Source organism: Pan paniscus, chromosome 5, assembly GCF_029289425.2.
Source record: "Pan paniscus chromosome 5, NHGRI_mPanPan1-v2.0_pri, whole genome shotgun sequence".
Taxonomy (NCBI): Eukaryota; Metazoa; Chordata; class Mammalia; order Primates; family Hominidae; genus Pan; species Pan paniscus.
The window spans coordinates 112,871,206-112,883,193 of record NC_073254.2 but is presented as its reverse complement, the minus strand read 5'-3'; the positions used below and the strand labels follow the sequence as shown (position 1 = coordinate 112,883,193).

At 35.6% G+C, this 11,988-nt stretch overlaps 1 non-coding gene across 1 annotated transcript; it reads right to left on the bottom strand.

Moving 5' to 3' along the window:
- Positions 1 to 266: 266 nt before the first annotated feature.
- Positions 267 to 481, bottom strand: LOC112440139 (small nucleolar RNA U3). The gene has a single exon (XR_003028336.1). It is a non-coding gene; the product is annotated as a small nucleolar RNA U3 (small nucleolar RNA).
- Positions 482 to 11,988: the final 11,507 nt, after the last annotated feature.

The following is an 11,988-nucleotide window of genomic DNA, read 5'->3' as shown; positions in this document are numbered from 1 at the left end:
GTCTTCCAATAATTGTTGAGATTTTATAGTCAAGTACAAAATCAATTTTTGTAAGTGGTCCAGGTGTGCTAAAAAATAAAGCTTATTATTCTATTATTGTGGTTGTGTTTGTATGTTCATGCCTACTATAAACTCACTGTTGTTTTTGTCTGGTTGTTTTGTTAATTACTGAGAGGTATGTTAAAATTTTCCACTCTGATTACAGTCTATTTTGGTTTGCAAATTTAGAGTGGTTTTGTTTTTGTTTTTTGCTTTCATAAATGGAAACCGCTCAGGCTAACTGCTGTCTCTCTGTCTTACTCTAAGTAAGAAAAGCAAGGTCATCATTAGCAAATGGCAGTTGCAGCACAGCAACACCAAGAATCCACTTCACACTTAGGACAGAATGCTGCACCTCCTCTTTGTGGTTTCCGGCGCTCCACATTAGTTAAGAGAAGCCTCTCTAGTAGGAACTAAAGAAATGATTCCTGAAAGGAGTCTTTGTATATTCTTTCTTTATTCATTTTATGGCTGTGTATTTCAAAATATATGAATTCAGCTCGTACTATTCTGATGAGTTAAAAACTTTATATTGTTACAAGACTCTATTTACTTCTTCCAAAACATTTATCTGATACCAACTTTTTTGAGATTAATATTTGCATGATATATCTTTACTTGGTCTTTATAATTCTATATCAATCTCATACTCACTATTGTCTTTCTCTAGCTATTCTTGGCATTGTTTTCTCTTTGTCCTTTATTTTCTGTAATTTCACTAAAATATTTCAACGTTTGGATTTATCTTTCTTTAACGTACTTGGAATTTGATGGATGTTTTGTTTGGACCTGTTGTATGTTCTTGTTTTCTCTTTAAATATTTTTTGGCCTTTTCTGTTTCCAAGCTGAAGTTAAATGTATTTTAAATAATCTAACTTTCATTTATATCTCTTAGCCTCTTTCTTATATTTTCCATCTATTTTTTTCTCTCTGTGCTATTTTCTGAATTCTTCTGGCTCAGCTTCTAATTTACTAATTCTCTCTTATTTTATGACTAATCTGCTGCCACATTCATTCACTGATTTTTAAATTCTAGTTACTACATTTTTTACTTCTACAATTTTACTTTTCTTTAAATATGGTGTACATTTAAAAAATAATTTTCTGTTATATTCTGATAACTTTAAGCTGTTTTTTCCTCCCCCTCGGCCCCAATAGAATAGGCTTGTTTTTTTGTTTTTGTTTTTGATTTTTATTTTTTGAGATAGAATCTCACTCCCTCATCCAGGCTGGAGTGCAGTGGCATCATCTCAGCTCACTGCAATCTCCGCCTCCTGGGTTTAGGTGATTATTCTGCCTCAGCCTCCCAAGTAGCTGGAATTACCGGCACATGCCACCACACCCAGCTAATTTTTGTATTTTTATTAGAGATGGGGTTTCACCATGTTGGCCACGCTGGTCTCGAACTCCTGACTTTAAGTAATCTGCCCACCTCGGCCTCCCAAAATGGTGGGATTATAGGCATGGGCCACCGCTCCCAGCTGAGCTTGTTTTTGTTTTCTTGATAAAGCAAACAATTTATGTCTGATAATCTGAATTTCTCAAGCATATTTTGGTCTGTTTCTACTTTCTGTTGTTCCTGCTGGATCTCACACATATTGCCTTGTTTTCTATTGCGCATGATGATATTTTACCATTTAATTGATTTCCATAAAAATTACTTGTGAGCATTTGTGGAGGGCCAAAATAGAGGTGATATCCTCCACAGAGGAAATACATTCATTTCTTCCAAGTGCTCATTGATATGAACAACCCAGGATCACTTTAAGCTAAATTTAAGAATGGAGATAAACTGTTGACAATCTTGATGGGGTAAATTAAGCTCAATAACACTATGAGGGTTGCAGCTGTTTATAGTCACCAGTGGCTAAGTGGGTTAGATCTTTTATTGTCTCTCTTGTTTTTATTCTCTTTCAGATTGTGGGCTGAACATTTTTTAATATTTCATCATATTCATGCTATCTTTGTGAGGATTATTCTTTCTAACATTGTTTACACTTGTTTTCAGTTAAGGAGTTGTTAAAAAAAAAAACAACCCTTACTGGAGACTGGCAATCAGAAATATGAATATGTTTACTGCAGCCATCCTTTTACTATTCATTTCTAATTTTGTTGCATCATGACCAGGGAACATAACCTATATACGGTTGAATTTTTTAAGTTTATTAAGGTTTTATTTATGGTTTAATACATAATTAATTTTTGTGAATATTTAACTTGTTCATCAAAAATAAGCATGTTCTTTGTTACATGCAACATCTCATTTATATGACAAAGTTTTGATGGTGAGAAAATGTTCAAATATAAACATTAATATAAATACAATAATATTAATATAAATATTACTTTTACTAAAATAATTAAGAAAATATTCCCTTAAGGAACTTAGCAGAAACATTTTCTACAATGGTTTTAATATAAAGCCACTGTATAAAAATGTTGCTTATAAATTATTTCTTCAATAAGCAGATTGGGTAACACTATTCATAAATCAGAGAGTATTCCTTCTTTTATTGCCCGGTATGTGTTTGTCACTTTATTTTATAATAGAAGCTGGACCAAAGAAGTACTTGGTTCTAATCTTCTGGGAATATAAAAATTAGCAAAAGAAAAAAAGTAATACTATTTCTAAAAATTAAAATATTGCTATATAATACCTAATAATGCATAGCAATTTCCAGGATGTTTGCTTCAGGATATAAGTGCAGCAGAAATTTAATGAATACTTGAGCATTTAGGCAAATAATTGCGGATTAAGCAGATGGAGAATTGGGCCTTGAAAAATGAATGGACTTTGGATAGGAGCAAGCAGAAGAAATATATGTATCTATTTCAAGCTAAATATGAGTTCATCCTGATGTCTTTGACTCTACTCAATTACCAGATCATTCTAGACTCGTTTTCTTGCTTATCTGTAAACTTCTACTTGAACAGAGAGAAGTCTGGCTCCCAGCATCCCTATCATTTACATAATTGTTCAATTCTAGTACACATATACAACTTTCTCAACTGGAAGACTGTGATGGTTAATACTGAATGTCAACTTGATTGGATTGAAGGATACAAAGTACTGCTCCTGGGTGTGTCAGTGAGGGTGTTGCCAAAGGAGATTAACATTTGAGTCAGCGGGCTGGGAAAGGCAGACCTACCCTTAATCTGGGTGGGCAGAATCTAGTCAGCTGCCACTGCGGCTAGAATATAAGCAGGCAGAAAAATGTGAAAAGAGAGACTGGTCTAGCCTCCCAGCCTACATCTTTCTCCCATGCTTGATTCTTCCTGCCCTCAAACATCGGACTCCAAGTTCTTCAGTTTTGGAATTCAGACTGTCTCTCCTGGCTCCTCAGACTGCAGATGGCCTATTGTGGGACCTCGTGATCATATGAGTTAATACTTAATAACTCTCTTTCTAGTATTCTAGTATACTTATGCCACATCTTTTATAATGGTCCCACTGTTCTTGAATATTCTTTTTCTTTTTTTCACTGCATTTCAGTTTGAGGAGTTGCTACGGACATAACTTCAAACTCATTATTCTTTCCTTATCTTGTCCAGTCTTCTGATGAAGACAAATTATTTGTCGCTCTGTCAACAAAAATATCATAGAGGAAATGATGGTATGAAGCAGGGCACTGGGATAAAAAAGAGAAAGATCACAAGGCTTAGCGGACCTAAAGCAGAGCTTCATTTATTATCTGTTGCCACAGAAGAGGGCATTTTAAAACCTCATATTGTCCATGTCTTATAAAAGAAGATTTACCTTTCAGTGATAGACTCTACTTAAGTTCATAAGGTTGATGGATAAAAGCTGTAATGCTGATTTGCAAATATAAAATTGTCATAGAGATGGAAATTCTAAAACTCATGTATGTATAAGTATTATTACCTACATATATATCTGCTTACTTGGACAACTAATTCTTATCCAGAAAATTGCTTGGTAAACACATATCATAAGAAAGGGGCATGCCCAGTTTCCCAGGAATGCCGTAATAGCTTACCAAAAATCTGATAGCATAAAACAAGTGAAATTTATTCTCTCACAGTTATAGAATCTAGAAGTTTGAAATCAAGATGTAGTCAAGCCATGCTCTCTCTGAAGGCTCTAGAGGGGATTCTTTCTTGCCTCTTCTTGGCTTCTGATGTCTGGCAATCCTTAACATTCCATGGCTTGTAGATGCATCACTCTAATCTCTGCCTGCATCATTACATGGTGTTCTCTCCATGTGGTTCTGTGTCCAAAACTCCCTCTTATAGGGACACAAGTCACATCTGAGTTAGGGCCCACCCTAATTCAGTATAACCTCATCTTAACTTGCTTACATTTACAAAGACCACACAAAGACCATATTTCCTCATAAGATCACAATCACAGGTTCCAAGCAGATGTGAATTTTGTTGGAGCACTATTCGACTCAGTACAGGGAATTAAATAAATAAATTCAGTGTTTAATGGCACCAGGATAAGATAGTTTGGTAGTTTAATTCAAACATTTATCACTCAGGACCATTGTGTCTAAAGGACCATATTAAGTTGTGCGACAATGATTCCATAGTCATGTCAACAATCTTCTTGTCTTTGCTCAGGCACCAGAATACTTGAGAATCTTGGTTATGGTTCTTCCTCCTAGACATCAGTGCTGAGCTGATCTTTATGCTTCTCCTTTTCCTAAGCTTTCAACGCAGTGCTTGAAATCTGAGGTTTTAATGTATCCTCTAGATATGCTGATAAATTATTTCAGGTTTTGTAGAGTCTCCCTTTGTTAAATTAACACCTCTATTTTGTCACCTCCACTGGGATCAATTATGGTTTGACTTCAAATCTTAAGTCTCCTGATAATTGCATTTCAATGGCTGAGACTGATGGCAACAGAGATGTTGGCTACTAGAGCCTCTGCTACAGGTGATCGTAATAACCATAATAATCTCAAACTATTGAGAACTATAACTACAGGAAAGATTGCTTGTAAGAAGTACATATGTTCTACATGAATTACAGCAAATAAACACAAGATAACATAATAGGTATCCCCATTCTTTCATACCAAGAAGCTAAAACTGCTAAGTAATTTGCTGAAGATTACTTGGCTAGTAAGAAGGTGGATTGAAACAGGTTTGTCAGTATTACTCCAAAGTTCTACCTTGATGTGACAACCCCAACTAAATTAGCAACGAGTAGTATGTATACTGGAATGATCACTAAGATTCTCTTTTTTCTCTCTCTCATTCTTTTCTCCCCTCACTTCTTTTTTCCCCTTCCCTTCTCTCCCCCACCTCTTTTTCTGTCTTTCCTTTTATTTTTAAACAACACATGTTTATATACATGTTTATCTCCAAAATAGAGTTTTACATAATAGTTTATTTTACCAGATAATGCTTTCCCTGGAGAGCATTTCCTGAAACAATTTTTCTTTGAATTACAGCCTGGAAAACACAATTCTGCAAGCTTCCAGTCAGTATCTACCTTGTTTTTCTCATTCTCTATTCTTGTCATGATGTCTTCACTGACAATCTTTTTTGTTATTGAAATATTTGCTTTCATTCATCTTCTGCAGTTTACTGATGGAGTCTATGCATGGAAGGGGAGATTATTAAGTGGTCAGAGTGGATTTCTATTAAATACTGACCTGCTTCAATAGTCTGACTATAAACACCATGAAACAAAGTCTTTGGAAAGGTCCTACTTATGTTTTCTGTAAAGGATAACATGGTATCTTAGTCTGTTTTTTTATTACTATAGCAGACTGGGTAATTGATAAAGATAAAAGTTATTTCTCACACGCTGGAGGCTGACAAGTCCGAGAGCATGGAACTGGTATCTGGTGAGGGCCTTTGTGTTGTATCCTCCCATAAGGGAAGGCAGAAGGACAAGAGACTGCATGTAAGATAGAGGCACCAAGGTCTGGACTAGGTTCATAACAACATACTCTCATGATAACTAATCCTTTTCCACAATAATGACCTCAATCAGCCTTCATGAGCCCTCATTACTCAATAGCCCTTTATTAGCTCCACATCCCAACACTGTTGCATTGGGTATCAAGTTTTCAATACATAAACTTTTGCTAGACAAATTCAAATCATAGCACATGGTAATGAACCAGTCCATGCATTTATATCCATTTACTGTTTGTTTGAATTAGTTCACTAAACAGGCTTACCCCGATGTGAGCAGAGAATTTGAGTAGTGCATGTATTGGCATTAGAAAGGTAAGTTAGTGCAGGTGTTCACACTGGGAAGAGTTAGTGCAGGTGCTAGCGCTGGCTTTGGAAAGGCTGAGTCTGCTGCAAAAAAGAACATGTAAATTAGAGTTGGGACACTATTTAGGCTGGGGGTGGGGGGTGCTGCTGTAACAAATCACCACAAACTAGGTGACTTAAAACAGTAGAAATTTGTTCTCTCACCATTCAGTGACAGGGTTTCATTCTGTTTTCTGACAGAGCTGTATTCTCTTCTGAAGACTCTAGGGGAGCATTCCTCCTTGCCTTTTCTAGCTTCTTGGTGGCTCCAGGAGTTCCTTCGTTTCCATGGCTTCATAACCTCAATCTCTGCCTTCATCTTCATACAGCCTTCTCTTTTTCTTTCTGTGTGTCTCACTGTGTCTCTTATAAAGACACTTATCATTGAGTTTTGGACCCACCAAATAATTCAGGATGGACTCAACTCAATATATTTAATGTAGTTATTACATCTGCAAAGATCTGTTTCCTAAATAAGGTCACATTTACAGGTTCCAAAGATTAGTATATGGACATATCTTTTAGGAGGTTGCCATTCAACCCACTAAAAAGAATAAAGTTAATGGACATTTAACTTCATTCCAGTTTGTTCTTAAGGCTGACCTTGTCACTGTGTTCATGAAACTTTCAGGTTGAATATTAAAAAATGATGTTTTGAACTAATCACTCAAAAAAGATTTTATCAGTATAATTATTGTGGCTCTGAATTGCGTGGGGAGAGATAGAAATCTGAACAGGCTTGGGATCTCTTAAGAAATATGAGGTGAATAGTTAGAGGGTATGTAAATTACTAACAGTATCTCCTAACCCAGGTTGTACATGATACTGTATGCTCATTTTGTTCCCTTCTCTTACAATCATACATATGAGAACTCATATCTAAATGTTATACTATAATATCAAATTCTACATCCAATTGTCATGATTTTTTGGTATAAATCACACTATAGTAAGTTTGTAGAAACATACTTTTCCTTGAAATATTAGTATATTTATACTATTTATGTTTATAAACCTGTTTTCTATCATTAATTTTATATCTTTAAATTGTGCTAAATGTCACAGAGAAAAAAGTATTCCAAGGTTTATGATTCCACATGATTCTCTACAAAACTCACTAGTTTTGTATCCCTGGAAACTAGTGAGTGGTGATAAACATTTTTTTGTATGAATAAATATTCAGAAATAAAGACAAAGTATAATTGAATAATTTAACTAAAAGCCACATGTATATTTTATGGTAAAATGCATCCATATTATTTTATTTTTAGTTTATTTCCCTAAATGTTAATAGGCTAAGAGTAACTTTGATACTATCAATGTGCTTAAAAGCAGTGATAGTTGATGAAGAATAAAAGAATAAACAGCATATCTGGTGGACATGGAGGATGATAGACAATTTAACAAACACTTATTGATTCCTTATTTCAAGCAAGGCATCGTGTTAGAATACCTGAAAGAGGTTGTGGTGAAAAGAAATAAAGTGCACTTTTTGTGGTAGCTGATCCCTATGAGGGTTTCCCATGATCCCTGTCTTCTGTAGTCAAATGCTCTGCCAATGAGATATACTGCACTGATCCCTGCCTTCTGTGTTCATGTGGTTGTACGATCCCTTCCCATATGGCCTGTGTGGCCAATAGACTATGGTTAAAGTGACGTTACTGTGATTTCTAAGATTAGATTATTGAAGACACCATGGCTTCCATCTTGGCCTCTCTCTCTCTTTCTATCCCTCTCTCACCCTCCTCTCTCTTGGCATCTTTCTCTGGGTGAAGCCAGCTGCCTTGTTCTGAGAAGCATCTCTGCCTTAACATGGTGAAAAATTGAGGACTGCAGCCCACAACTAGTGAGGAACTAAGACTTAACAAGGGTCACAAGAGTGTGCTTAGTGTGCTACAACATATTTAATGTAGTTATTACATCTGCAAAGATCTGTTGCCTAAATAAGGTCACATTTACAGGTTCCAAAGATTAGTACATAGACATATCTTTTTGGAGGTTGCCATTCAACCCACTACAAAGAATAAAGTTATATTATCCAGCCCAGGTAAAGGCTTTAAGTGACCAAGACTTTGACTTAAACCTCATGAAACACATGAGTCAGAACAACCCAGCTAAGCCACTCCTGACCCTCAAAAACTATATGAGATAATAAATGTTGTTTTAAGCTACAAAATGTTGGGGTGATTTGTTATGCAGCAATAAATAACTAATACGGTTTTCATATTAATGAAAAAGGCAGTTTTGAATGGTTAATACATAAAAACATAACAAGATAACTAGGTTTTAAGTGAGTGGCATGTAAAAAAAGTGAAGAGAAGAAAAATATGATGTTCAGTTGTATTGGTAGGGTATGCTTTGCAGAAAGGAAAGAATTGAGCCAGGTAGGATTTACATAGATCTTCTAAAATGTGTGCATAAATCAATCCACACCAGATAGATGTGATTTTTATGTATGCCTTGTGGGCCAGTCTCATTACTTTATTGTTGAGGCACAGTAATCTATGCAATCCTTCATGAATTCCCTCAGTTAATTAGTTTCCTGGAATATTGCTGGGTGGCATATTCAGCTCTTGCTACTTTGCAGCACCTTTGGAAATATGTGAATTACAGGACATACAGTTTTGCTGGAAAGTTATGCTAAGAGGCTTAATTCACAGAAAATATATAACATGTGCAAGCCAATATTAAGTACATAGATTGCAAATAGTTACTCAGAAATCTACAGGAACCATAGCAGCAACACCTATTCACTTCTCTTAGGGCACTTACTGCTTTGTTCCTTTTCCTGCATGGATACAGGGTACTTCAGGGTTCAGTGTTCTTGACTTTTGTGGAATGTTACTACCTACGTAGAATGTTAGAAGAATGTTAGAAGAAGCTGGAATTTTCCTGTTAGCTTTTCTTTAATGAAAATGCCACCTTTCTTCACAAACTAAGCTAATGCTCGTTCTGCCTCCCAGTTAACATCAGCCTGTGATCTCGTCTCAGTTTGGAAAACCCACTCAACTCTAACTGTAGGCTGTCTATCGTGCTTTATACCCAAGCATGGGAAATCACTAGGAATTTCCATACTTCGGCAGTGATTCAGAAAGAAGACAGGGGTAGGGGCAGGTAAAATGTAAAACTAATCCCTTTCATTGAAAATAGCCATTTTGTTTTTATTCATTCTAAAGTTTGCTCTCTTAGATTAGATCCTCTAGTAACAGTTCTTCATCTCCCAGTGCTGCTCTCTTAGACGTGTAGCAAAATATTAAACCTTTGTACAGGTGCTTCTCAACTTACAGTGAGATTATATCCCAACAAACTCATCCTACGTTGAAAAGTTTGTAAGGTTAAAATGCACTTAACACATCTAATCTACCAAAAGTCATAGCCTAGCCTAACCTTAAACGTGCTCGGAACAGCACTACACTTAGGTTACACTTAGCCTACACTTGGGCAAAATCATCTCACATGAAGTCTATTTTATGATAAAGTACTGAATATCTTATGTAATTTATTAATACTGTACTGAAAGTGAAAAACGAAATGGTTGTATGTGTACTAAAATATGGTTTCTACTGAATGTGTATTGCCTTCACATCACCTTGAAGTAAAAAAAATTTTAAGTGAAACAATTGTAAGTCAGGGACCATCTGGATGGGGTTTGTAGGTAAAACCCACAGGGCTTTCAAAACTTATGTTAGAAGAAATTCATGGGAAGGTTTCAGGGTCTATCAGTAAAACTCTATATAAAAGGATTTTTCTGAATGGTCATTTAGAATAGTTGAGGTGTGCATTGTCCATGAGATGGATGACATCATTAAACAGGGTAACTAATGTAAGTATTTTAAGCAAATCCTGTAAAAAGTGAGAAATATAGTTTTGTAAATTTTCAAAAGAATTTTTCCAATTTTTTTGAATTCTTCCATTTTGGTGGTGAAAGTCTAAATGAGGCATGAGTGTGCTGACTTGTCATCACTGATGTTCAGTTCATTGGTGGGTCATCTATTTAGTCTGTGTGACACTTTGCTTCTCTACATGTGTTGCCTTATAAGAGAGGGAGAGGAAGAGGGAGAAGGAGAAGAAGGGAGAAGGAGAAGGAGGAAGAAGGAGAGGGAGCACTTTAGAAGTTATGCAAGGAGAAGTACATTGATGGGAAGATTTTGTAGTATTTTAAAATAGATATCCTACTAAGCAGTACAAGTGTCCACAAACTTAGTTCCACTAGAAGTCATAAAGGCAATTCAGTAAATGCTTTCTCACTTTCATAGTCATTATGCTATTTACTGGCACTTATTAAGAATCAGTCTCATCATTGTTGAGGAAAAACAAGAGGTTCATATGACATGCTGGAACAGTTCTTCCAATTTCAACATAAAAAGGCAGAGGAAAAAAGCAGCACCTTGTTACAATTAGGAAGGATGGCTCTTCTGCTTTCTCTTTCCAGCGTCATGCCCAGGCACTCAAAACCTTTAATCTCACTTTTCCACTGTATGATAGACAGCATTTCAATGCCAACACTCAGAGAGTTGTCCAGGAAATAGTTACTTAGCAGGGGGAAAAATCAGCTAATTGATTATGGAGGCATAAAAATTTTTGTTTAGCAAAAATGATTGTTTGGCCTCTGCATTTGTGTGGCTGTTTTGAACTTGACTCACTGCTTTGTAGCTGGAGCTTGTCATCCTGGCTCCTGGCCAGGGCATTCATTACCTCTATTAAGGATCTTGTGTACGTCCTGGGAAATACTAATGCTTCAGCTTCTTTGTGTGCCTTTGTTTGTTCTTAAGGCAGCACTCAGTAAAGAATAATTTTTAGGAGGTGAAGAGAGAAAAAGTTCTTTCCACATCAATCAGAAAATGAAATTAGTATACTGTGGGAGAAAAAAATATGATACAGCTCTAATATGTGTTCTTGACAATTGGTCTTTTCTTTTCATGAAGTGTTTTGGGTCTGCCACCCATTTTCCATTTTTCATTTGCTAGTCTTTCATTTCTTTCATCTACATACTCCCTTAGCCAAAAATTCCTTCTTTCTCATCACCCATCTTCTGTCTTCCAGTGAGATAGCATTTTACCAAGATCTCTCTCTTTTTTTTTTTTTTTTTTTTCATTTTAACAAGGCTTTGTCAAAAAATTTAAGCTCTAGACCTGGCTTGGCTCAATAGTACAATCAAGACAGACCTCCTAGATTAAAAGCTCTATTTTTCAAACCTAGTGTAGGATTTCGCCTAGGTTGATTGTGACATGCACAGTGATAGCTTCTGTTTATATATACCTATCAAATTATGTGCAATTGCAATGACTAAATTAGGTATCCTGTGTGCAAAAACACAGGCTTCAATTCTGATATCATGTCAACAAGAAAGGCCAAATGATATTTTGGGTCACTAAAATAGTTTGTTCAATAGATATTATTAGAACACATGACAAAAAATTATCCCTGTCCTAGCAACTTCATCTGTGCCAAAGAGATTGAGGAATGTTTCAGACTTTATAAATTGTTTTCTAAATTCAACAGAAAGTCAGAAAAAAATCAAAATAAGACTAAAATAATCCCAGATTGTTAAAGTGTTCTATTATTGGTTGAAGGCTTTTACACATGATATTTTGCATGAACCTTAATTAACATGTTCTGTATATCCTTTCTTTGTCCTGACATGACTCAGTAATTAACATATTTTCTGTGTAATATATTTTGGTTGACCACAATATGGAAGATGTATATTGT